This window comes from Mirounga leonina, unplaced genomic scaffold, assembly GCF_011800145.1.
Source record: "Mirounga leonina isolate KUSES-001 unplaced genomic scaffold, KU_Mleo_1.0 Mir_82, whole genome shotgun sequence".
Taxonomy (NCBI): Eukaryota; Metazoa; Chordata; class Mammalia; order Carnivora; family Phocidae; genus Mirounga; species Mirounga leonina.
Window position 1 is genome coordinate 47,797,928 of NW_023270825.1, and position 23,891 is coordinate 47,821,818.

At 48.5% G+C, this 23,891-nt stretch overlaps 1 protein-coding gene across 1 annotated transcript in view; it reads left to right on the plus strand.

The window, feature by feature from the left end:
• VCPKMT (valosin containing protein lysine methyltransferase) overlaps positions 1-10,570 on the plus strand; it is a 38,470-nt gene extending 27,900 nt beyond the window's left edge. Inside the window, exon 7 of the mRNA XM_034992322.1 lies at positions 10,297-10,570. The gene's annotated coding sequence lies outside the window, so the exon portion shown is untranslated. The remainder of the gene's footprint in view (positions 1-10,296) is intronic.
• The last annotated feature ends 13,321 nt before the right edge of the window (positions 10,571-23,891 follow it).

Consider the following 23,891-nt stretch of genomic DNA (forward strand, 5'->3'; position numbering starts at 1 on the left):
ACCACCGTGGGCACTTAAACTTGTAAATGAATTAAAGTGCTACACTCTCAACTCCTGAGAGAAGAAGAATAATTAAGCACAAAGGCAAGTCTGGGTTTGAAGTTAATGACTACGGAATTCTGAAATGATTTTGAGATAAAACAAATAGTTTGCACTGATTTGCATTGTACTAGACAGCATTGCTTAGGAAAAACCACTCTGTTGAACGTAGGAGACAAAGATCATGTCTGTTATTGTAATTCATGGCCTCAGGGAGCTTGGAGAGGGGAGAGGCAGTGAGGAGTTTGAAGCTTTTAATGCTTACTGTGCAGAAACAGGACTTCCTCTTAAGGATGTAGCATTGATGGAGTACTTGGTATGTGTTTTACTGGTATTTACGTGTTTAATCTCCATGATAGGCTTGGGAGAAAGGTGCCAGAATTAGCCCATTTTACAGATGAGAAAACTAAGACCAAAGGGTAACTTATTCAAGATCAAATAGCTAATAAATGGCATCATCGGGACTGAATCTTGGAATCTGGCGACAGAGTCTTGCTTTTACCCATATGCTCTGCCACCTTGAGAGAGCCAAGGTACCAAACTTAAGAGACTAGGAACTATTGAGACATTCCTCATGAACATATACTTTTCATCGTATTACCATTCCAAGGTTAGGAGCGTGGGGCTGAATCTCATGGTCCCTAATGCCCTAGTCTAGCTTCCCCTACCATCCTGCCAGTCTGGAAATTCCCTGGAAACATAGGTGGGATCTTTTATAATCTCCAGTATTCACCCCTTACTTTATGCTGCTAGATGAAAATCAGGACCCATCTCTCTCTGCTCTTCAGCCCACAAATGGTGTAAGGAGCCAGCACCAGGCTCAGTATTCTAGATTTTTTAAAAAGATACTTCCATGAACCCGCCCCCAAGAACCCACCAACATCAGTTTAAAGGGAGCAGGTTGTTTCAGTGAAGAGAATAAGGAAGGGGTCCAGTGACAGCTAACCTATCCCAGTTTTTTCCCTGAGGCTATAAAGAGGCACCTCGTTTCTTAGTCCCATTTTTTTCCTTTCTGTTTTTGATTCAGAGATGAGGGTGTCATTGCTTCTTAGGACAAGTTAAATTATATGAGTCCTCAGAAATCTATAGTAAACTCAGTAGCAAGTGAGTAATACATGGAGAAGAGGCACTTACTGGTAATTTAGTTTAAATCAGTGAATAAATGCTCTGATGCCCTTTTTAAAAAAAGACTTATTTAGTTATTTGAGAGAGAGAGAGCGAGCAGGAGAGAGGGGCAGGAGAAGAGGGAAAGAGTGTTAAGCAGACTGCGCAGAGCCCAATGCAGGGCTTAATCCCACGACCTTAGATCACAACTTGAGCCAAAACCAAAGTCGGATACTTAACTGACTGTGCCACCCGGGGGCCCCTCTGTTACCCTTTTTATATGCAAGGGAGCATCTGCACACGTTGCATATGATGCACATAGTGTGCCTACTCCTCTGTTCCTTTATTTTTTCATTTAACATACCCTGTAGCATGTTCTGTAGTCAATATCATCGTGTAAAGATTTACCTCCTTCTCTCTCAGGACTTCATAGAGTTTCGTTGTCTGGATGTATCAGAATTTATTTAACTATCATCTATATTAAAGAACATTGTAACCACGTTTACTCTTGTCCTCTTACAAATAATGCTGAAATTATTATTTCCACACACGTATGTATTTTTGCTTTGCCTTGGTTTTGTTATTGTGGGGAAAAAATTCCTAGAAGTGGAATTGTTAGGTTAGAGGATATTTGTATTTTAAATTTTAATATTTCCAAATCACCCCACAAAGAGGTTGCACCAACTCGCTCTCAGTGAGAAGGAATTTGAAACGCTGAGTCTAGCACCCTTGTTACCTGACTAGATTCTCATATGAGGTGCAGTTTTGCCGTGTGGTATAGCAGATAAGTCAGATGATGAATATGTGAAATGGAATGGATGCACTTGTCAAGATATTTTGAGCTGGTGAGGGGGAGGGTGGCAGCCTGATAGACCCCTGGCGGTGACAATCTCATGGCAAAGGAGAAAAATGGGGTGTGGTTTTCATGTGTGGCAACTGGTCGATTTTGCGGGGTATTTGCCATATCTCACTGGGCCCTCCTAAGTCCGTAACTCTTCTGATCCGCACCCAGGTTGGTAAAGGGAATATCTGTGATTCGAACTTGTACACTTTACCGATTACCTCAGATAAGCCTGTGGAACTCCGCTCTGTAAAATCCACCTTTCCCTCTGAAATGTACATTTTAGCCTGCATTCCTGGGTCAGATTCATCCAGGTCTCCTGAGAATCCAGCAATTCCTCTGACGTGTGGCTTCCACAAACTCCCACTTAGTCTGCAGGGCTCTGTGTGTAGGTAAGGCTGCCTTGGGACTTTCTGTCCTCACCTGAAGTTGTACAGTGGTAGAGAAACAAGACTGGATACAGACTTGTCAGCGAGAAGACAAAAGCTACCAGCCACGGTGAGCCTTGTAGATTAGCAGTGAACTTCTGTGAAAATACCACACTCATCCTTCATGACCAAGGATGGTGATAAGTCAACCCCATTACTAACCTAGACTGGATCTGGTATGATTTTTCTACAGCCTCTCAAGATACCAGTAGGTGACAGCCAGCCTAATCTAAAATCATACTTAGATGGTAGAAAATAAATTTCCTGCTGCGCCATGCCCATATTCTGTTAACAAAATGTGCTGAGTGTCTACCCCACGTCATTCGGGGCCAGGCACTATGGGAGATATGAAAGAAATATAGGGGTACCTGGGTGGCTCAGTCAGTTGGGAGTCCGACTTGATTTCAGCTCAAGTCACGATCTCAGCGTCACAAGATGGAGCCCCATGTCAGGTCCCCTGCTGGCCGTGGAACCTGCTTACAATTCTCTCCCCCACCCCGCCCCCCTTCTAAAAAAAAAGAAAAGAGATATAAAGCAGTTGGACACAGGCAAATGAGAGCAGGAAAGGGTCAGTGCTGAGAAGAGCAGAGCTGGGCAGCTGGTGCAGCGAGTCAGGAAGGAGCGGGTGAAAGCTGGACGAGGGTAGCGCTAGCAAAGGCAGAAGAGAAGCAGCACATTCGGGAGTCACCAAAAGGGGAATAAATCAGGCTGAATATTGCAGTAGAGTGCAGAGAGCACAGGCCGGGTTCTGCTCTCTGCCTTACAGCCTTGTGGCCTCGGGGCCCTGAACCGATCTGAGCCTCTGTTTTTCACTTGTAAAATTAGGACAGAAATACTGGCCCCACCTCACTGGGTTACTCAGATCAGTGAGTTAGCATACAACACACAGTCTGTCTCATCGTGGGGAGTGATCAAAACTGTTTGCTCCCTTCCTCATCTACCCATCTCCGTGCCCCCAGCTCCCGTCGTGTGGGAAGAGGAAAGGGGCGGAGAGGGCTGAACGATGATGCGGTTTTCCAGGTGGTGCCGTTAAGCAGATGGAAAAAGTTCAGAAGGGGCAACTATTGAGAAGGGGAAGATAGGGTTGATTCTTGATATCTGGAGTTTGAAGTGAGGGCGGGCCAGTCCTGCTGGTGGCTGGGAACCCAAGGGCTGAGAGCTGGCACCAGCAGGGAGGCGGGAGTCCTGAGGAGGGAGGCCGAGGTCATTCAAGCCACACGGGTCTCTGGATGCCGAGAAGGGGCAAGAGCCGCCGTGGCTGAGGTGAGCAAGCAAACCCGAGGCTGGGGCTCAGCAATAAAGACCCTACAGAGGAAGCCGACATCCTATCACTGACCAGACCACACGGAGAATTAGGCACCCACCCCAGTGTCCTGGCTGCTTGGTTACAGGCTTTCATCCGTTTCTGAGTTGACAAGAGTAAGGAGACTGATGTCAGAACCCACTGCTTCCACTGTCTATACACGGCAAAGTGTGTCTGCGGGTCCCCCGGAGGAACTCCTGGGAAGAGGTGCATATTATTCAGCTGTGTATCTCAAATAGGTTTCCGGCTGAGCTAGGGCCAGAAACAAACAAAATCATTCTAGCCACATGTACTGAGTTCGTCCCAGAGGCCAAGTGCCTGGCATGAACAAGGCTCTCTCTGTTTGTCGAACTGAAGCTGAGAAAGGTCATGGGAAACTGAGAAACAAGTGACCGGACCACCTCCTCTGAACCGCCGGTGATAAGCTGGCTGGTGCAATGAGTCTCCATTAGACCACTGTCTCAGGTAAGAGATCCCCCTTGCCCCCCACTTTCTTGATGACAGTGGGGTTAAATCATGACTCCCGATAGTAGCTGGTGCCAACAGAAGGGACAGCACATTCAGATGGGAGGACTACCCCTTGTTGGCTCTGGGAGCTTGGGCGAGTCACCCGGGCTCCCCGTGCCTCAGTTTCCTCCTATGCACTAGCACAAAACATCCCAGCTTCATGGCAAGGCTTAAGTGAGCACACATGAAAGCACTTTGTATAATGTAGAACTCCGTGAAGACAATGATTAGTGCTATATGGCAGACCCATTGTGTTTGCCTTGAGTTACCTCAGGAAATTCCTCTGCTCAGAGTGAGCGTCAGGGAGGGCAGCTGTAAGGAAGCGAAATTTATTTCCCATCTGTCGTGGGTTGAATTGTGGCCCTCAAAAAGGTAACGTCCAAGTCCTAACACCACCACCCCTCCCCTCCGCCACCCTGCAACCTGTGAATGTGACCTTATTTGGAAATAGAATCTTTGCCCACGTGATTAAGTGAAGGTTCTTGAGATAGGATCACCCTAGATTTAGGGTGGGCCCCACATCGAATGATTGTCCTTATGCAAGGAAGGAGAGAGACACTTGAGACACAGAGGGGAAGCCCTGGGAAACCCTGCGGAGATTTGGAGCAATGTGTCCACATGCTAAGGGACTCTATGGGTTGTTAGCAGCCACCAGAAGCCAGGAGAGAAGCATGGAACAGATTCTCGAGTATCAGACCTTCCAGAAAGAACCAACCCTGCTGATGTCTTGATTTTGGACTTTCGTCCTCCAGAACTGTGAAAGAATAGATTTCTGTTGTTTTTAGGTCATTAAGGTTGTGGTAATTTGTTATAGCAGCCCTGGGAAATTAATACACCATTCAAATTGAGAAGTGCAAGGACCTGCCAGCCTGCTGGTTCACCTCGGCTGCCCACCCTGAACCATCTGTCCTTGAGGACCGTATTCTCCCTGGGCTGTCTGCACTCCCTTTGGCAGCTTTTGGTATATTTTGATAATGCCGCTCCCTTTCTCAGAAGCTACAGTGAGTTCCAGATGCTTCCAAGTGACGTTTAAACACATTCTCCCATGTCTCAAAGTTTTGTTCTTGGGGAAATGGCCTGGACAGTCTCATTGCCTGGGCCCATCAAATTTATCCTACTTTGCAATAAACATAGCAGTTGTGTGGCAGTTGGTAAAGCCAACCACAGCGCGTGATGGTCTATCTCTAGCTTGTTGCTTAGAGCAGTGGTTCTCAACCGTTAGGGTGTGTTAGAAACGTGGAAGGCTAGTGAAAAAACAGATCATCGTCTCCTTCCCTTCACTCCTCCCTTCCCACAAGTTTCTGATTTAGTAGTTCTGGGGTGGGGCCCAAGATTTCTCATTTCTCACATGCTCGCAGGTGATGCCAATGGTCCTGGACCCGACTACACATGAAAACAGCAAGAGCTGAGCAGTGATTCTCAAACTTTGCCGCACATTAGGATTAGCTGGGAAGCTTCCCTAGACCCCATGTCTAGGCTGCAACCCATACCTTATTCAATCAGAATCTCTGGGGATAGGACCTGAGCATCAGCATTTCTGAAAGCTCCTCAGTGATTTTAATATGCAATCAGATTGAAAGCCAGTGGCTTAGAGGTACTCCCCTGTTCCCTGGCCAGATGGGGACGGGTTGGGAGGCTGGGAGATGACCTGGCTAGGCTTGGGGCCCATCTCTTGCAGCCAGGCCTGGTGCCCCTCTCTAGGGGTGCATGAGGGAAGGAGACAGAAACCAGAGTCCTAAAGGGGTGTTGTCTCCCTGTGGCCATGGCCTAAGGGCTCTGTCTGGGGACCCAGCAAGAGAGTGAGGCCATTGCTAATGCCAAAGGCTTGGGTGCAAAGCCCTATTTTCTGACACTACTTGCTTTATGAATTTGATCAAGTAGTTCAACTCCTCTTTGTTCCCCTTTCCTTATCTACAAAATGGGGACAGTAAAAATACCTACTTGAGGGTGCCTGGGTGGCTCAGTTGGTTGGGCGACTGCCTTCGGCTCAGGTCATGATCCTGGAGTCCCGGGATCGAGTCCCGCATCAGGCTCCCTGCTCGGTGGGGAGCCTGCTTCTCCCTCTGACCCTTCCCCCTCTCACGTGCTCTCTGTCTCTCTCATTCTCTCTGTCTCAAATAAATAAATAAAAAATCTTAAAAAAAAAAAAAAAAAACCTACCTGAAAGCGAGCCTGGGGAAGCTGTCTTTGAGGCACCTGGCCCAGGGGCTGTAGAGAGCAGACAGTAAACGCTCATGCCCCCTCTCCCCCACCATCTGTTCCCTCTTCACTCTCTAGTCTGAACCCGTGGGGAGAACAGGGGCCTGCACGCTTGTCCCTTTGTTTCTGGTTTCACTCCCAGAGTTTGGAACCTGACCTTTCAGTCACACTATCCGTACTATTAAAAGGAAATCTTTAGGGCTACCTCTTTTTTTTGTTTATTCTTCCAAGATTTCTTTTAAATATACATACCTATCCCTCCCTCAAAATGGTAGTATACTTCATACCTTTCTCCCCACTTTGCTTTTTTTACTTAATGATATATCTTGAAGATTACTCCACAGCAGTCTCTTTTTTTTTTTTTTTTTAAAGATTTTATTTATTTACTTGACAGAGAGAGACACAGCGAGAGAGGGAACACAAGCAGGGGAAGTGGGAGAGGGAGAAGCAGGCTCCCCGCTGAGCAGGGAGCCCGATGTGGGGCTCGATCCCAGGACCCTGGGATCATGACCTGAGCCGAAGGCAGACGCTTAACGACTGAGCCACCCAGCGCCCCGGAAATGTTCTTTTTGTTCTTTCATAGAGCTGCAGAACATTCTGTGTGTGTGTGGCTCCAGCATGGCTGCACTAAGCAGTTCTCCACTGACGGCCGTTGGGGTGGTGGCCAGTCCCACACACTACAGCAGCCATACACATGTTTGGGCCTCTTCTCTGTGTCTTTGGGGAGGATTCCTGGGGCGCTCCCCTGCCGCCGCCGCTTCACCTGGGCCTGGCTCCACACTGGGCCGCGCCCTGCGGCCTCCTCGCTTCCTTTCCCTGTGATGGAGGAGGTCCCAAAGGCACAAACAGCCACAGAGAGGCGGCCTCTGCTTCATTTCTGTCCCCCAGTCTCATCCCAGCGCATCTTACTGGAGCCACCCAATTCTTCAGCAGAACTCTAGCTGTAAAGGGATGTGGGAAGGGTAGTTTTGGGGTTTCTTGTCTCTGCCACACGGGAAGGCTCCCAGAAGGGGGTTGGAGTACCAATCACCCCATCCGGCTCACCGACTCGAGTCCTTTGTTCTACAAATGAGGAAATCGAGGTGGGCCAGGGTCCATGCTTGCGGTGCGCCGTGCATGTGTGTGCGCGCGCGCGCATGTGCGGACGCTCACGTGGCTGACAGCCTGGCATTTGGCCCCTCGCTTCCATGCCAGTGCAAATGTTTGTGAGCTGGAGTCTCATTGAGTCAAACACCTTAGAAAGGCAGAAGCCACTCCATACAACAAGAACTTAGAGTTTTCTCTATAAAACAAAACAAAACCCCCTCACAGTCTCCTTTTGGATGTATATAATACGTTAGGGACTGTTACAGGCTGAATTGTGCCCGCCCCTGCAAATCCATATGTTGAAATCCTAACCCCCAGCACCTCACAGTGTGACCAATTTGGAGATAGGGTCTTTAAAGAGGTCATTAAGTTAAAATGAGGTCATGAGGGTGGGCTCGAATCCAGTATGAGTGGTGTGTCATAAGAAGAGGACATTTGGACACAGGCACGGGGCGGGGTGATGTGAAGACAGAGAGAAGGTGGCCACCTCCTAAGCCAAGGACAGAGGCCTCAGAAGAAACCACACCTGGCAACACCTTCACCTCAGACTTCTAGCTTCCAGAACCGAAGGAAAGTACATGTCTGTTGTTTGACCCACCCAGTCTCTGGTACTTCGTTAGGGTCGCCCTAGCAAACTAATACTGAAACTAAGGTCCGGTAAGAAAAAACAAAAACACAAACCTGCGCTGGTAGGAGATTAATTTGGTCTCTGTAGTAAGGTGCTTCCCTCAGTGTTTTTTGCCATATACATTCGTCCTACTGCCTTGCCTCTGGATGCTTCTGCTGAGCCAGACTCTTCTTGGCATCTTTCTCTCTGGCGGGCTCTCACCCAGAAAGACACTTGTGCAGCGTGCACAGTTCGGAAGTCTCTGAGGTGGTGAATTGGCTGTAGCTTCAGATGGCGGCGGAGTGGCCAGCCCCCATGGGGAGACAGCCCGAGCCCTGAGAGCTCCCACCTCACTGGGCACTCGCTGAGGACTGTCAACCCGCTTTCCTAACCCATCCTCTTGGGGAGCTGTGGCAATCTTGCCCTAAATGTGTTTCGCCCCCATTTTCACAGGAGGTAAATGTGGCATGCAAAATGCATTTTTAATGACTGAGATCTGCATTTGAAAGTATTTTCCATCTTTGCTGGGTCATTACGTCTTTAAATTCTTCAATATTTTAACGATCTTTATAGTCCAGCTATGTGTAGATTTGTTCAAGTTTTCATTCTCTGTATGCGCCCTTGCCCATAAGATGCTCCAGCGAGAGCTCACCGAAGGGTTATTGAACACACGGCGCTGTTCCGAACGGGTCCTTTCTTGCAGCCTGTGCACTGGCAATCATTATAGCAGAGGCTCATCTTACCCAGGCTCAGGTTCTAAAGGCAGTAAGGATGGTCCAAATGGCCTTTGGAAATCCTCTTAGAAGTTGCCACGTTGGAGATCATGATACCATTTCTCAGTAAGTCCGGTAGGTCCAGCTTTCCCTCCGGTGTTGAAACAGAATATTGTCTTTTCAGTGGAGCCCCAGGTGAAGGCTTGGCCTGTGTCCGGGGCCTGTGGTAGAACTACACAAAGGGCTAATTCTTACACAAAGGAGAAGAAGGCAGGAACTAAGACCCACTGGGAAGAGCAGATTCATAGCCATTCACTGAGTGGAAATGCAGGCAGAATTGCCTGTATTATTTAAATAGTGCTCCCTCTTCTCTCTCTCTGTTAATTTTAGTTTTGCAGAACACATTTATTGCATGGCTCAGTACAATATGGCAGACAGAACACTGGACTGGTGTCCAGGATATCCAGGTTGCAAAGTTAGTTCAGCCACAAGCATTCTGGAGAATGCTAAGGCCAAGGCAGACTCTTAAAGCAAATAGAAGTCATTACTTTTTCTTGGGTTCAGTGTCCTCACCTGTAAGATGCATGTTTTCGGGTTGGATGATCCTGAGGCTCCCTTCTGGAGCTCCGGACATTGGCAAGTTCAAGCTCAGGCTCTCAGCTGAAGAAGACTGGCCCCTAGGACAGCCTTAGTAACCCAGTGTTCTAGAAAAGCACCAGCCCATTCCCCACGCTGCCTGGGAATGTCCTAAGACAGAGTTCAGTAAAAGTAAGAACAAAGCTGAGCAATGGGTTCTGTAGGAGAACACCTGCTAATCCACCCTGCTTGCCTCCAGTGCCTCTTCAGTTCAGCAAATCTTTTTGTTGTTGTTGTTGTTTAAGTTTTTATTTATTTATCTATTTGAGAGAGAGTGAGTGAGCCGGAGGGAGAGGGAGAGAGAATCTGAAGCAGAGTCCATGCTGAGTGCAGAGCCTGATGTGGGGCTCAATTTCACGACCCTAAGATCATACCTGAGCCAGGACCAAGAGTCGGACACTTAACCAACTGAGCCACGCAGGCACCCCTAGTTCAGCAAATCTTAATTTAGCACCTGGTAAAGACAAGACAGGGTGTTCTGTATTGGAAAGGTAAAGGCAGGTAAACTGTCCCTGATGCTGTGGAATGCCCAATCTTGGTATAATTTTGAGTGTTTTATCACAAGTGAGAAAGCTGAGCATTTTTTGTTTGGGGGATGAAATATACTGGGAGAAACAAGGGTATATATCAGAAAACTTTTTGCCTTTAATTAATTTCCAAATCACATCTCTTTGGGGCTGTGGAAGTCACTAGCGCTCTTCACCAAATATTTCTGTTCTCCTTTGACTGAACATGTAGTAGGATTATATTTTTCTGAGCCACTGAAGTTAAGTGTGGCTGAGTGACTTCCTTTGCCAATGAAATATGAACAGCGTGGTATGTTTTACTTCCAGGTAGAAGCCTTATCAACCATCACAAGGCTCTCCTGTTGTTCTTCCCCCTGCCGTGTAACCAGCAATGCTCCAGGTAGTGGAAGCTCCCTGGGCTGCGTCTCTCCACAAGGACAAAGTGGAAATACTGACCTGGCTGATGCAGGATGGACATGCAGTAGGAACAAGTTGTTTTAAGCCATGGAGATAGAAAAACTTTTATCATGGAAGTTTCCAAACATATGAAAGCAGAAGCAATAGTATATCCAGCCCACTCTACCTATTACTTAGCTTCGGTCATTATCAAGACAGAAGCCTCTGAGATTTGGGGCTAGCTTGTTACTGCAGCACAACCTAGACTAGTCCTGCCTAAAACAGGGGAGGGGATATTGTTTTATAGAAATACTACATGACTAACAAACAAGTAAAGAGCCTAGACATGAAATACATGAGATTTGATTTTCATGCCATATTTTTCTTCCGGTTTTTTATGCTTCTTAGGAATTCAGGAGAGCTGAACATCTGTGTGAATTAGCTGACGTAAAAGTTGCCAGGCGCTCAGAAGGGAACTGCTTTGTAGAATCCTTGTCTTTTTTCTCAGCCTAGATCCACCTCCTTGGACTCATCCCCCAGCTCTTCTGGCAGTTGGAGCTCATCCTCTCACTTGCTAACGACGGTTTTCATGTAGGGAGCCAGGCACCCCGTGGCTTTGGGTGCCAACCCACCTCCGCATCCTATGCCTCAGCTTCTCACATCTTGTGCCGCAGGGATGCACTGCTGCTGCTGACTTCGGGAGAGAACTCCAGAAGGTTAGGCCTGTGGAGCATTGAATGCTCTTCTCGCCACAGATCCAGTTTTAGGTAGTTCATTTTGAGTCACACAGGGACCTCGGCGTACATATTTTGTTATTCCTCAGGTATGCTTGTTACAAGGATAGTGGTATAGCAGAATGTCTTATCAAAACCTTAACCGGTGGCCTAGCCCACAGAGAAGGTGTGTTTTTATGTACAGTTTCTGTACATACAGCACATGGGTGTGTCATGGAGCTTTCTGTTCTGTTCCACCGGTCTAGCAGGCTGTTCATGAGCCAGCACCATGCTGTCCTTATTATGGTTTGTAGTGGATTGGATGGAGTAAGTCTTCCTTCTCCTTTTTTTTTTTCTTTTTAAGATTTTATTTATTTGTTTGAGAGAGAGAAAGCATAAGCAGGGAGAGCAGCAAAGGGAGAGGGAGAAGCCGACTTCCCGCCGAGCAGGGAGCCCAATAAGGGGCTCGACCCCAGGACCCTGAGATCATGACCTGAGCTGAAGGTAGACACCCAACAAACTGAGCCACCCAGGTGCCCCTTTACTCTCCTTTTTTTTTTTTAAATTATTTATTTATTTACTGAGTTCCTCAAAAAGAAATCCAACTGGAATTTTGAGTGGAATTGCACTGACTTTGTAAGTTAATCATTAATTTAATTAAGTCTTTATAGAGTCATCCAAGATAGGTCATCCTATATTAGGTCATCCAGTCCAAAAGCATGGAATGTACTCTATTTATTCAGATCATTTTCTGTTTCCTTGATTAGAATTTCAAAAATCTGTACGGAAGTTTTGTGTATTTTTGGTTAATACCCAGATGTTTTGTAATTCTTATTGCTATTGCAAATAGTGCCTTTTCAGTAATATTTTCTAGTAGCTCTTGTGGGGCGAGAACAGACGCTGCTGATTTGGGCAGGTTGATCCTGTATCTGTAACCTTATTAGTCCCAATTTGAGTCTGTTTTTTCTCCGCTGACACTCTGCTTCTCCTTTGCTATAGGAAGAAACACTCCCCATTTAACTTCTGTAGCAGGTAGTGGTGGTAATTTTCGAAGGGGATGACTCACTGGGGAGGAGTGGAAAATGTTTCCTCCTTCCCCCATAACAGGAGGGCCGGGGCCTCTGTGACACTGACAGCTTCAGAGTCTTGCCCCTCACCACTGGGGTGGCAGAAAGGTGGCCTAAAGTTCTCTGGTAACAGGGAAGGGGAGGGGAGGGAATGCCACCCAAAAGAGAGAGGGAGGGACTTAGAAAAGAGAACGAAGACAGAGGAAAGGAAAAGACTCTTTTGAGGGGGACTTTGACAGGATCGGGGGTCCATCTGGGGCCTCGGAAGTATCAGGGGCAATAGATGGTAAAAGAGTCTCTGGTTCCAGAAGAGATGCTGGACCAGAGACCCACCAGCCCGCAGTTTCACCAGAAAGCCCCGGGAGGTGTTGGTCACCTAATGTGGGTGTGAGGAGGTCAAGCAGCTAGAGACAGGCCTGGGCACCTCCAACCCCCTCCCGCCATGCTGATCAACAGATAGAGGCCCCGCCCCATGATTGCTGCCCCCATGCAGCTATGACTGAGTGCACAAAGCCACAGGGCCTGGGAATGGGCCAGGCTCTGAACTCCCTATATCCCCAGAGCTCCCACAACTCCGAGCTGGGTCGACAAGCACAGCCACATTGAGGACCCCACAACTGGTCCTGAAAAGAAGTTTACTGAGGGAAGTCCAGGAGTGGAGAATGTTTTAACTGGGCAGCTTGTCTGCTTTGTTTAATGAGTAACCATAGCTGAATGTTAAGGTTGCTTTGGTTTGGAAACATCTCAGCATACCTGAGGGATAGTGTGGTGGGGCTGCTGTCTGCCCTGCACGGTATTGGATGAGGCTGCTGAGGCAGGATGGGGAGGCCTTGGTTAACAGCCATGACTGGTGACCCTGATTTCAGTCACTGAGTGGCTGTAAAATCAGGAAGTGGGGAGACCCTTCCCTCCCTGCTGCCCCTTCAAGGGCTTGCCCTGGATGGAATGCTGAACACATTAAATGCAGCTCTTCTTTGCTGACCAGTGCTCCCCTTTTTGCCCCTTTACTGACCTTCATGAACTCTCCACCCCCGGTTGCCGGAGCCCTGAGTGTAGGAATACTCTCCTCGGAGAATTTGCTTCCTTTAACAGATGGGGAGGAGCAGAGGCGTCCAGGCAGGTCTGCTCATGCCGGGAAGCAGACAGATGCCTTCAAATCCCGCTCAGATGCAGGACCCCTTGGGTCTCGGTGGGGAGACAGGCCTGGCTCTGCTTGTAAGCAAGCCATGAAGAAGGCAAACTTTGTTGGGGCGCCTGGGTGGCTCAGTTGTTGAGCGTCCCAGGGTCCTGGGATCGAGCCCCGCATTGGGCTCCCTGCTCAGCGGGAAGCCTGCTTCTCCCCCTCCCACTCCCCCTGCTTGTGTTCCCTCTCTCACTGTGTCTCTCTCTGTCAGATAAATAAAATCTTAAAAAAAAAAAAAAAAAGGCAAACTTTGGAAATGTATCACCTCAAAACAGAGGAAGCTATTCTGGAGCAAAGAAGCCAGGAAAAGTGTCAATGGGAAGAGGGATAGTAAGCTTGGTTCCGTGACAAATGCCCTGAGCCTGTCAAGGTGTTTCAGAGCGCTGAGGAGCCAGGCCGGCGGGACCCGGGGCGCCCCCCCGCCCCCCGAGAGCCTGGGTGAGGCGCTGTCTCTGGGTGTGCTCCTCATTTCCTGTGGCAGCCCGTCTCCACACGCCAAGTGGCTGCAGAACAATGGCTTGCAGTGATTCAGCTTTATAAATAGGACATTCACAGCCAAGATTATAGGAAATTCCCAGAGTCTTCTGCCTGGCCTTAGTTTAGGTGTGCAGCTCACACAAGTGAAGTCCCAGCCTCGCTCCTCGAGCCTCCCTCCCTACAGCCTCCTGGGGCGGTTGATTGCAGGCGCATCTCTGCTTGGAGACTGGAAATGTCCCCTGGAGGGATGGTGGTGCCCACCTCTGGCCTTGTTCAGACACTCCTGGGAGAGAAGGGCTAGCGTGTCCCACACTCCAAGCTCCTAAGCTGCATTGTCTCACTGACTCACCTACTCCCAGGAGGAAGGGGCATTATTATTTGCCTTTGGTAGATAAAGAAACTGGACTACAAACCCCTGTCTGACTAATTCTGGATCTCAAGGATGAACCACAGACTCAACCTCCCCTACACATAGAATAAGGAGGCAAAAGGATGATAGTCAAGAAAGGGGAGCCCTCTGTTTTCGGGAAAGAAAGCTAGGAGAAGGGTGTTACTGCTTTTTCCTTCTTTCCCCCGGTGACACCTTCCTTGGCAGGGGGCTGTTTCTGGAAAGCCAGACTTGAACTTTGAGTGGTTCCATGGCCGCTGCTGTAGCTGGGTTTGAAGAATCTGAGAGGGCGTCTACACGGAGGCAGGAGGCTCTGTAACTGGGGGGGTCAGGGTACTGCAGGTTTCGGACCTAAATGCTCTTCAAATATTTGCCCAACAACTCCCAGAGCTTTGGAACAAGAAGCAGGAGTGGTCCCGCTGAGTCATTGGATGCTGAGGCATTAAACAGAAATGTGATATGATGCCGTTTAATGACTTCCAGCCTCTTCTCCCTCATAATTAGCCAGGGTCCCTCTCGCCAACGGGGCTCCTTACAAGGAGAGGGCTCTGCTGCTAGGCTGCGGGGCAAGGCAGCACCTTCCACCTGCTGGTCCTGGAGCTGGCACCCCCTGCCTTCATCACGCTGCTGGGACTGCCAGCGCTCTTCTGAGCTACAGAACTGCATTTCCAACATCTGTGAAATTTCTCCTCTTCCACGCCCCCAAAGCTTCTGAGTTCAAGTGCATAATAGAGCATTCCAAACTTCTCTCCTTGCATTCTCTCTTTCAGTTAATGGCCTCACCTTCCCCCAGTCACCGTAGTTAGCAAATGCTGAATCATCTTTATTTCCTCTGCTCCTCTCCTCTTCCCCTCCTCCCCGCCTCCCTGCTCTCCGTGTGTAACTGATCCCCGCTGCTTTCATGAAGGCCCCCAGTCTCAGAGTACACAGCAGGTACTGGGTCCTGGCCACCCTGCCCTTTCCTGACCGCGGTGGGTGCATGCCCCAAGCTGAGCCCAGCAGAGCCCTTCCCCAGGATTTTTCAAGCGGCTGCAGGGAGTTGGACCCCCCTTTCCTCTCTGGTTACCAGCTGGGAGGCCTGTGGGAGGCCTGTGGCCATGTGTCCTGCTGCCTGGGGAAAAAATCTGTCTGCAGCAGGACGGAAGACCATGCTGATGAATGATGGCAAGAGAATTCCTGAATGGATGGAGTTCCTAGTTCAGCCTCCCTGAGTCCGGCCGTGGCCTCCCTCCAACCCACCTTCCACAGGCTCACCAGGATTCTGTCCCATTGTTTCCAACCTGTTGTTTTAAAAAAGATCGAACTACAGAGAAGTCTACAGAATAATTCAATGAACACCCATATGTTCTTCACCCCAGTTCACCAACTATTAGCAAATTAGCCACATTGGTGCTCTCTCCATCTGCATGCACACATTCTTTTCCTGAACCATTTGAAAGTAAATCATTGATATCATGACCCTTCTCTCCTAAGTATTTCGATGTGTATCTCCTAAGAATTGGAGCACTTTCCTACATAATTACCATGATCACATTCAAGACCTTTCACAAGGACATATTATCTAATGTATAGCCACATTCAATTTTTCCAAGGGAAATGTGAATATGTATATATGTTGGATAATATTATTATAGTTGTTTTTTCCTTTTTCAATTCAAGATCCAATCAAGGTGACAAATTACATTTCATTGTTCTGTTTAGTTCCTTGCTGTTTAGAACATATAGTTCTCGGGGCGCCTGGGTGGCTCAGATGGTTAAGCGTCTGCCTTCGGCTCAGGTCATGATCCCAGGGTTCTGGGATCGAGTCCCGCATCGGGCTCCCTGCTAGGCGGGGAGCCTGCTTCTCCCTCTGCCTCTGCCTCTCTCTCTCTGACTTTCATGAATAAATAAATAAAACATTAAAAAAAAAAAAGGTGACTAAAAAAGAACATATAGTTCTTTCCTTTTTTGTATTTCATGGTATTAATATTTTTATAGCATTTCTCTCAATTTGGAATCCTGTGCTTAGGGAACCCAAGCATTGTGTAATGGGCCGTAAGTCTCCTCTTATGCAGGGGAGACATGATCTGCAAAAGGAGCCATTATCTTTATTATACTGGACATTCAGCCTGCCTGCACTTTCCTCCAGGGGGAGATACTACCTCTGTCTTCCAAGACTACTTGCCATACAGACATCCTTGGAAAGATATTCCGGGAAAAGGGCAGCCAGTCCCACTGCTCGTGGGTCATTCAGATGTGAGAGACCCATGGAGAACTCTCTCTCAACAGGTCCGTGAACGTTATCTACAACACAATCCACTGATCATGCTCTTTCCCTGTTGTGGCTGATGGTTCCCCCATATCCATTCTCTACATCTTCAGTAATGGAACCCCACTTACCCACAATGGCTGTGCACGTGGTTTCTCAGAATTAAATCTGCATTTCCCATCTTTCCTTGCAGTAAGGTGTGGCTGTGGGATGAAGTTTTGAGGAACAGGCTTACAGTGTAGTGTGCAACTTCTGGAAAGTACTCTTAAAGGATAGATAACATGCCATTTTCTGTCTCTTTCCTCTTTCCTGCAACAAAAAAATAGCAACCTCCCTCCTGATGGCCTTTCTAATTCTCTCTGCCTTTTTTTTCTCCATAGCACATAACACCATGGACATACCATCTATTTTGCTTGTGTTGTGTATTGTCTGCCCTCCCCCTCGAATGTAAACTCCATGAACAGTGCTGGTACACCACGGTTGTTAAAATACTGACGTACTTCCGCACCAGTTAGTGTCTCCGTGTGCCTCCCATGGTACCTTTAGGTACCCAACAGTCTTAACTGGGGCTGCCATAACAAAGTGTCACGAACTGGGTGGCCTTAACAACAGAAATGTATTTCCTCACAGCTCTGGAGGCTGGTATTCCAATATCAAGGTACTGGCCAATTCAATTCCTGGAGAGATTCCTGGTGAGGGCTCTCTTTCTGGCATGCAGATGGCTGCCTTCTTGTGTACACACACACTCATCTACACACATTCACAGAGAGAGAGAGAGAGAACTCTCTGGAGTCTTTTCTTCTAAGGGCACTAATCTCATTGGGCCAAGGTCCCAACCCCATGACCTCATCTAACCCTACTTACCTCCCAAAGACCCCATCTTTAATACCATCACACTGGGGATTAGGGCTTCAACATAGAGTTTGGGGTGAACACAAAGGTTCAATCCGTAACATCAACAACACAGGCACTGACTCACAGTAGAGGGCTTCTAGGATCCCGCTTCTACCTTAGGGCTGGTGACCTCCCAATGAATCAGTGCCCATCCTATGCCCCTCAGGCGCTCAGTGAAGACTTGATGGGTAAATGCATACTAGATTTTGACATGGCTCCACGCCTTTCCATCATCAATCTTGAACTCAAGAGGAGCTAGAGTTAGATTTTTCAATAAATAAAAAGCAGGAAAAATGCCAGCGGCAATTCTCTACTACTATTTTTAAACAAAGGATTTTCTCAAGTCCTTCCTGTTCTCATCCCACCCCATGGAGAAGAGGAAGTGACTCTGAGCAGAAACATGTGGGGGGGGGGGGGAGAGGGAATATCTTTTTTTTTTTTCCTGGAGATAAGTAATTACCAGGATCTTCCCCATATTGACGATGGGAATTAGGGAGGGAGGGAGAGACAACAGCAATGGTATGAAGCTGGAAAGGGAACCGAAGGTTGTCAGCCAGTGGGCTCAGAGCCACACACATCTCGCTTACCTTGCCTTTCAGGAGGTCCCTCTGTGCCAAGGAGACAAGTGGTTTAAGGGCCTGGATCTATTACATTAAACATGTGCAAGCCCTATGAACCAAGCAGTTCCCCGTCCTGTCCTCCAACTCAGAGAAATGCTCACACATGTGCAGGAAGGCCTGGCTTATAAGAGTAAAAAAGCTGTTTAAATAGTCCAGTTGTCTAGGAACAGGGAAATGGCTAAATAAGGTGTGCCATTGCTAAGCACTCTGGAAAAGCATTTAACAATTTAAAAATGATGAATGGATCTATGTGGACTGATCTGGAAAGAGCCCCACAGATTTGTTGTTGAGAGGAAATTAGTGAGTTGAAAACAATACCTACAGGATTTGTATATGCACACCCCCCAGTACTTTCTGTTTTCTTTTAAAACTTCCTTAAAAGGTTATCATTTTAAGCATACAAGAAAGTTTGGAGAATAAAATCAACAAACGTTTACTTGTAGACCCACCATGCAGTTTTTGGCCACGTTCACCATGCGGCATCTTGAGTAATATATGTTGAGCATATACTCTGCCAGACATTGTACTAAAGATGGAACTAGGTGATGTTGATGTGATCGTGAACAAGACAGACAAGCAACCTGCCTTCATGGAGCTTACCATTTCCTGGGCAGACAGACAACAAGCAGCAGAGCAAATACATTATTATGGATCACGTTGAACGATATGAAGAAAACGAGCAGAGATAACAGGTGTGACCTCCTTCGGGGAGGAGGAGCAGGGCCAAGGGATCTAAGGAGGTGAGCTGTGAGCTGACACCTGAAGGATGAGAAAGAACCAACCGTGGGCAGAGCAGACTGGGCAGAGGCCCCAAGAATCTCAGAACCAGGGCCTGGCTGTGTAATTAGCTACAGCCAGCACCAAGGAAAGCCAGGGATGGGAAAGTCAGTCTCCCCTCCCCAGGGGCTCACTGCTTCAACTCATGGCAGATGGCGGATCCCCAAGGGATTGCAACCTCTGTCCCAGCACATGCATGATGTCTGGATCCAGACTGGGTGAGAGACGACTCGGACCCTCCCTTCAGCCCTGTCCAGCCTGTCACCAGGGGTGAAGGGTGACAGCAGAATGCGGGCCTCCCCCTGCCAGTGTGCCTGGGTACTGCTTCAGGCAGAGGGTGGCAGTGGTCGTGGGGAGGAGAAGGAGAGTAAAAGGAAAGGGAGGCCCGGGAGGACCTGGGGCCCCAGGGAGTAGGAAGGTGGCAGGAGGTGTGGCCACAGATGAGCTGAGGCTCCAACCCTAGTGCAAATGGCCTGCTCCATAGACCCATCAGGCTTCACTTGCAAAACACAGATTCAAAGATAATTAGAAATTCAAGATGGCGACCAGAGGGTATTAAAGCCCAACCAGAGTACCCATCTCCCCCTCTTCCCCCCAACACTTCTGAGTGTGAGGTCCGATGGGGCTGCACTGGTCTCAGGCCCATGAAGCTGACCCCGTTCAGAATGGAGAGGAAGCCAGCATCATGCCTGCTTACAGTGAGTGGTGGAAAGCACATGAGGGGTATGGGCCAGGTAATGCCGGGGATCTGTGGGCCCCTGCAAAGACGATATTCATTGCATTTTGTTCTTCATCCAGTGGGAAACCACCAAAGGGTTTCAAGCAGATGATAACATTTTAGGTCACACTGGCTATGGTGTGGAGAATGGATTGGGCCACGAAGGAGTGAAAATGTGGCTGACCAAGGCAGGCAAGAGGTGATAGTGACTTAAGGTCTGGATGAGGCCATGGGAGAGAAGCAGATGCGTGAGAGGCATTTTACCAGAATAGGATAAAAGAAATGGTTGATAAAGGATCAAGGAGGGGAGAGCCCAGGGAGTGGGAAGGTTCAACCAGGCAGATGTTGAAGTGAGAAAGTAGGAAGACAAGTACAGCAGAGTGGAGGGGAAGACCACAGGACAAAGAGCAAGAGCCCAGGCAGGGTCCATCACAGACCCGCCTATAACCCAGCGTCTGGCAACCTCGGTTTTGCACAAGGCACTTGGTTGCATTGTCCTGTGTCTGGATAAGCCAGGTAGAATGAGCTGAGCTCCTCTCTGTCATCCTAGCGAAGTGGACCTTACCCACCCAGTCTTTCCTCCAGATCCTAGCCCAGAGGGTTCAGTTTGTCACCTTGCAGGACAATTTATGAAGGCTGAGGGTGCCGGTCCTTCCCTGCCATGCCTGCCTGCAGGGCTTGGCCTCTCAAAACACACTTATAAGAATGGGGACAAAGGCCAGACCACAGGAGGACCCAGGGAGGAACAGGAGAGAGAACAATGGCTGTATCTGTGAAATCAACCTGAAACTTGGTTACCTGCATGAGAAGTGTGACCTTCCTGCCTGCCCAAATCCCTTTCCCCTTTTCAGTCTGTTCAGAGGACCTGCAGGGATCAGGGGCCTGGCTGTCCCCCTGAGCAGAGGACTACAGCTGGGATTCTATTTTCATTCAAATAACAATGTCAAAGAAACCTCACGCTTTCCTTTTTGTAAACCGGTAAGAAAAGTCCAACAACAAGGGAGGAGGGGGAGGGAGGAGGCGGGAGGATTAGGGAGGAGGAGGGAAAGGGAGGGGTTTGCAGAGCTGAGAGCTTTGTGAGGGCAGCCTGCCTGCCATCCAGGCTTCTGGTGAGTGGTCGGCTTTGGAGAAGTGGCCACGGGAAGCTATGAGTCAGGAGAGCATTCTTACAGGCTTTGCTAATGCTGATGCACTTGCAGAACTGGAGGAAATGCAGTCCTGGTTTGACCTAACCAGCGCATCCTCTTTATCCTGATTAAAAGCCATCATTTTTTCCCTCCCTGGTGGCAAGGTTAGTGGACAGAAATTCAGTAATGAAATTTATTTCATCACAGAAAAGTAATGTCTTAAACCTATTAATTTCGAATGGCCAGAAAGAAAAGGAGTCTGCCAAAAAAAAAAAAAGAAACCTGCTTTTATTTCCTGTTAATTGAGCCAAAGAAAATTCTCCTTCAAATTCCTGAGCTGTTCTCATTGTTCTGTGTTTGCACAGAGCACTGTGAGGCTCCAGGGCTGTGCTGAGAACTCTGGGACAGTCGTGTCACCGCGGGCAAGCGGCTTGGGGGGATCTCGTTTTCCTCAGTGCGCCTGCTGGAAGTTAATAAGAACTCCAAGGAAAAATTAGTTTGGGAAGCAATGCGTTCAAAGAAGTAATATGGGTTTCTTTACTATGGAGAGCCTTCAATATACCAATGTACAATGTCAATCTTCAAGAAGCGTGCAGAAAACCCTGTGGATTTCCTCCTCAACACCATTCCCTGCCCCACTTCTTTGCTCAGATAACCTGGATTTTGTTTGATCATGATTCCTGTGTATCTCGTGGGCTCCTCCCCTGCACCGGGGAGGCATGATGGTTAGTCTGATCCACTGCCCTTGGCAGTGATTGCTGTAGGTGTGGGCACCAGACACAGCCCCGCCCATGGGAGGTCAGGCACAGCAGACTTGGGGACTTCTAGAAGGTTTCCCTCACTTTTAAAACAAACACAATGGGATGCCTGGGTGGCTCAGCTGTTAAGCATCTGCCTTCGGCTCACATCATAGTCCCAGGGTCTTGGGATCGAGTCCTGCATCGGGCTCCCTGCTCAACGGGGAGTCTGCTTCTCCCTCTGCCTGCAGCTCCCCCTGCTTGTGTTCCCTCTCTCGCTGTGTCTCTCTCTGTCAAATAAATAAATAAAATCTTAACAAAAAAACCCCCCACAATACGAGTACTTGCTTCTTCCTGTCTTTGGACATTCTCGTGTGAAGACATGAGCTCGGAGCTGCTGCAGTCATATTAGAAGCATGAAAAGCCAAGAACACCTCAGAGAAGCTGATCTCAGCCGCTGATGCTGTTAAGCTGTTGCATTAACTCTTGCGTTTGTTTCTTCATTGCTCAGGCCACGGGGCGTTCAGTGTCGTTCAGCTACTAGAATCCTGAAACCAAAAGGGACACAAGATGCAGACATTCCCAAATTTACTTGACCACAGAAGCTCCTTCCTGATGGCGCTTTTTTTTTGGAAAAAGCCAAGGAGTGAGGGACACGGTGTTGGAAGTTGGAAGCTCCAAGTTCTGTTTTAGGTTCTAAAACTCACATGAGCTCCTGGGCCTCATTTCTAATGTTGTGAAAAGAGCCTGTAAACTAAGATACTGTAAGTCAAGTGCCTGATGCTATCTATGCATGGCACAGAGTAGATGTGTCGTAAGTCATTGTTGCTAACAAAATGGGGCCCGGGGTGGAAGAGAGAAATAGACCAGTTTCAAATCTCATTTCTGCCTAAGAGTTCTTTTTTTTTTTTTAAGATTTTATTTCTTCATTTTGAGAGATAGAGTGCAAGCAGAGGGTAGGGTAGAGGCAGAGGGAGAGAGAGAATCTCAAGCAGACCCCACGCTGAGCACGGAACAGAGGAGAGGGGGCTCTATCTCACGACCTCACAATCATGACCTGAGCCAAAAATCAAGTCAGATGCTTAACCAACTGAGTCACCCAGGTGCCTCACTGCCTAAGAATTCTCACCATTCCCAAAGTAAAACCTGTCTTCTCTGGCCCTGTATCAGTTTATAGCATCCTCTAGCCCTCCACTCAGCCAGTAAAAGCTAAAATAAAGACACCATAGATGTCCTACGTGAGCGCTCTGGCTCCAGGGCCCATCGTCCCTTTCTCTTCTGCTGCAGCAAGCCTGGGGTCTTGCTGGGTCGGGCTCCCTGGGTGGCCAGTGCCCCTCTGTGCACACGGATGGCTCCCGGATGCTCCTCGGGGAGAATTCCACAGGTACCGGATGCCCAGCCGGCCCCAGGACAATCTCCAGGCTAGACACTCTTGTGGATGCCAAGGATTGAGTTCCTCCTCGGCCAGAGCTCTGGCTGGGACTCAGCAGCCGGCAGACAGCTGACCCAGGGCTTTGCGCTCTTTCTCTCTCAATCTCTCTTGTCCATTGAGACCTTTTATTTGTATGTATTACATCCCTAGAAAAAGAATCCCAGGATTTTCCCTTCTGTGCGTTTTCATCCATCATGCCAGCTGACATCATCAGTACAATAAAACCAAACCAAAGGGACAGGAGCAGCTTGTCCGGCCATGTTTCTGGATCATAGAGTTGCACAGCAGGTCTGGGGCTCCACACTTGTTTAACCTCCTGTGAGGCTCACAAATACTTTCCCAGCTATGACCAACAAGGATTTCAAATTCGCCAGTGTAACCATGCTTCATCATCCCAGTTTGAAAGTGGACCGTGGCTATGGAAAGTGACCTAATAAGACCTGGTGTTTGCCTTTCTTTTGGGTGGTGTTGGTGTTCTTGAGAGCATCTGCCAGGACCTGCGGGAGCACCAGTGTGGTGGCAAGGAAAGACGGGGGCTTTGCTCTGTTTTATGTGGTCTGATGAATAGCACAGAGAGCAAGTGGCTAAGAGTGTGAACATGTGTGTGTGTGAGTGCGTGCGTGTTTGTGCGTGTGCACATCACACCCAGGTATAGTCACGGCTCAGTAGAAATACCTTATGGAAGGAGTGAGGTAGATCAGGCAAGTTTTATTCTTCGTTCTTTATAGACCAAGAATTCGAGGTTCAAAGAGGCAGAGGGGCCTGCCCAAGGGGACATTAGCCGTCAGGGGCACAGCCACTTGTGAGAACAGGCCTCTGGCTCCCAGGCCTACCCTCTATCCTCTTCCTACCCTGTGAAGAACATGTTGGGTGTTCAGCAGTGAGCGGGACCCTGGCTGTTTGAGGATGGGGGAGGCAGGTGCACAAAGCAGCATTTCTACTGCAGCCCGGGGCCGCGTGATAGGAGTCCTAACTTGTGAAACGTTACGGTGAGGTGGTCGTGCTGCCCACTGTTAGTCCGGAAGAATACTTGATGGATCTGTGTCAGTCTGGGAAGGTTTCCTGGAAAATGTGTGCTTTTTTTTTTTTTTGTGACAGACACAGTGAGAGAAGGAACACAAGCAGGGGGAGTGGGAGAGGGAGAA